The sequence below is a fragment of the Danio aesculapii genome, chromosome 8 (assembly GCF_903798145.1).
Source record: "Danio aesculapii chromosome 8, fDanAes4.1, whole genome shotgun sequence".
NCBI classification, from domain to species: Eukaryota; Metazoa; Chordata; class Actinopteri; order Cypriniformes; family Danionidae; genus Danio; species Danio aesculapii.
The window spans coordinates 52287751-52291131 of record NC_079442.1 but is presented as its reverse complement, the minus strand read 5'-3'; the positions used below and the strand labels follow the sequence as shown (position 1 = coordinate 52291131).

Sequence of the window (3381 nt, the reverse complement as noted above, 5' to 3'; positions counted from 1 at the left end):
ACTTTCATAGTAGAAAAAACAAATACTGTGGCAGTTAATGGTTACCGCTTTTCAGCATTCTTTAAAATATCTTCTTTTAGTGTTCCACAGAATAAAGATACAAGTAAAGGGTGAGTAAATGATGACAGATTTTTCATTTTTGAGTGAACTGTCCCTTTAAGAGAATATATGGTTATTTCTACAGGAAAGTGAGACAAAAATACTGAGTGGGAAACTTTTTATTACTCACTAATTTTCTCTAATTGTAAATAAGCTGGTTTAAGGATAAACTGTTTATAAGCTTTGAGTTAGAAATGTTACCTGTAGAAAATCTGACATGTGCACACCTCAGTTACACCACTTTACAATCATTGCACTTCTTAAAGGGACGGTTCACCCAAAAATACAATTGTCTTCATTTACTAGTGTCTGTCTTCTGTTGAACACAAAGAAACATATCCTGAAGAATAATTTTTTTTATCCTACTATGGATATCAGTGTCTGTTTTTCCTCCTCAACATTCTTCAGAATATCTTCTTTTGTGTTTAACAGAAGAATTTGATAAAGGTTTTGAACCACTTGTGAGTAAATTAAAGGTATATCTTTGGGTGAACTGCCCCTTTAACTGTGCAAAATTGGGTTTAAAAATATATATATAATGTGAAATCTGTATTTGTCAGACAATTATGCTCATTTTTCATGGTTTTTTCTGCTAGACCGGTCCTGGTTATCAGATCATGAGAGACAGATATATTGGTTTGCCTTAATTTTCACATTCAATCCATCTCATCATTGCACTGTGCCATTGCATTTCACCCTGTGCTCAGATTTTATGTATGTTAAAGGGACAGTTCACCCAAAAATGAAGTTTTACTCACTTTATGAGTTTCTTTCTTCTGTTGAACTCGATAAGAAGTTATTTTAAAGCTGAAAACCTGTAACCATTGACTTCCATAGTATGAAGTCAAAAGAAATACAATGGAAGTCAATGGTTACAGGTTTTCAGCATTCTTCAAAATATATTCTTTAACGTTCAACAGCCGAAAGAAACTCAAACAGGACATAAAAAGTGAGTAAATTATTACATCTTTTCATTTTTAGGTGAACTATAACTTTAATCATTCACTATTAAGGAAAAACCCATCAAACATCTACTAATCTTCAGTGAAGTGGCTGAGAGGAGTTATGTTTTGGGGGATTGCGTTTTAATGGGTCATCTGTTATTTCCTTTTTTCGGTTTAGGGTAGCTTTATATCATTTACCAGGAACATTGTACTATTGTTTCTGCATCATCTGAAACTCACTGTTCAAGTGTTGTCTTCCTATTCAAGGGGTTTTGTCGGCTGAATGTGACATACGTGAACATGAATAAAATAAAAGGTTGTAATCTGTGTGTAGATGTTTTGAGATGTTTCACAAAAAAATACTTTTCTTTGGGTTTTAGTCTTGTTTATAGTCCAATTACCAAAAAAATGATGTAATCAAGAAGCATTTATTTAGACAAGTAATACAAAATATAGTTTTGTTTTCAGAAATAAGTCATAATTAAGTTAGTTTTTACTTAAAAATGAGAAAAAATAATCTTGTTTTGGGGTTTGAAGTGCACCAATTTAAGAAAATTTAAGACCTTTCTGAGCTTTAATTTTGTGTAAAGGCTGTGAAAAACTCCAAATAACATCCATGGCAAGGGGTTGCAAAGAGCATTGTATATTTTAAGTATTTAATGCAATTTAACAGATCATTAATATAAAAGTCATTATTTTTGATAATAATTTGAGGCAGAGACATTATCAAGGTTTCCATTTACTAATGATTAAAAATCAACGACATTTTGGTATGGATTTCGCAGCTTTATGTTTATGAATGAAACACTAAAATATTGGGTTATATTAAATTATTGTTGCGTCAAATATGGATAAACCAACAGTTTGGCTCAAATATAATCATGTTAACTTAATTGAAAAATGTACTCTATGGTTGGGTTTGTTTATATTTGACCAGGCGTTGGATTAATACAACACATCATATCTAGAGCAAATATAAAAACAACTAGTTTTTCTTTTTGTGTGGATTTTGATCATATTTTGTTAATGTTTATTGAAGAACGAAATGTTAAGGAAATCTAATACTCAAATCAACTCAACATTATTAGTAGTATTCTTATGTTTGGGTTTTGTTTTGTATTTCACAAAGTGTTATTGTGCTTACAAGGTCAGTTCACTAGGGGGCGGTATAACATACATCTTGAATAACCGTTAAAACAGGGTTTACTGCTGAGACCATAAACTAATTAAGCGTACATTTATCACCAGCAGAAAACAGCCAATCGTTTCACCCTAAATATCAGGTAAATGTTTTTGAAAAGCGTTTAGTTTACAAATGAAAGGGTGAAGTTCCTCCATTATCATTCTTTCGCTCGTGCACACCTGCGCGCGCGCCCAAGGCTCTCATTAACGGTTGACGGGAGCAGCTGGTTTGCGCGGGAGAAAATGACGGACGGCTGTTTTCACTCAGGTACGTCGTGTGCTTAGACAATCTGAGGTTTATTATGTAATCAGTTTACTCGTTAAGTCAGTCAAGCTTGCAGAGCTCGGGTTGGGGTTGTGGGAAGAATGTTTGCCGTCTGAAAGGGGAAAAATACACGTGAGAGGAAAAAGTTTATCTGTCAGTGCTGAAGCGGCGACGCCCAGTGTTCCTGTTCTGGCTGAACGAGTGAAAATATTGTTTTGTTTTCAGAAATACGTCGAACTTAAGAGGCTTTTTTTCCTTAAAACAAGCAAAATAATCAGATTTTTTGGGTTGAAAAAGGTTTATTGTTTTTTCCATACAGAGGAAAGTGTTCCTGTTCAAGTAAAACTATTGTTTAATTTACATTAGCATACATTAGCGTAAAACAAGCAAAATAATCTTGTTTTTTTGTTTGAAATAAGTTTCCTGACAGAGGAAAACACTTATTTTTTTATTTATTTCTAGAATTAAAATACTTTTTGTTTGTCTAGACTCTAGAAAATCCTTATTGATTTAATAATTTTGAGATATTTGGACTTGAAACAAGACAAAAGCTCAAACAATATATTTTTTTTTCCAGTATTATCTTCACTCAAGTTTAAAAATACAACTTTCCTCCAGATTTTAGTATCGACATAAGGTCAAAGTATTTGTTGATATTTTAATGTTATTAATATTTTTTAAACAAAGCATTAGTAATTTTGTTTTAATCTGTTGCATTAGTTACATATTTTTTTTTCAAGTTACATTAAATTAATAAATGTTGCCTTGACAAACAGCTGTGCCCAGTGTTCCTGTCTGCTTTACAAACTTACATAAACAGAAACTCATTCTAAAAATGTGCCCAGGGCTACATTTTTGAGAACCAAGAAATGTGTACCCTGGGCTACGTCT

The 3381-nt window shown here is 32.4% G+C and overlaps 1 protein-coding gene across 3 annotated transcripts in view; it reads left to right on the top strand.

The window, feature by feature from the left end:
• snap29 (synaptosome associated protein 29) overlaps positions 1–1369 on the top strand; it is a 17220-nt gene extending 15851 nt beyond the window's left edge. For all 3 annotated transcript variants that reach the window (XM_056464181.1, XM_056464180.1, XM_056464182.1), the window contains exon 6: positions 1–1369. This exon is cut by the window's left edge and continues 1790 nt beyond it. The gene's annotated coding sequence lies outside the window, so the exon portion shown is untranslated.
• The last annotated feature ends 2012 nt before the right edge of the window (positions 1370–3381 follow it).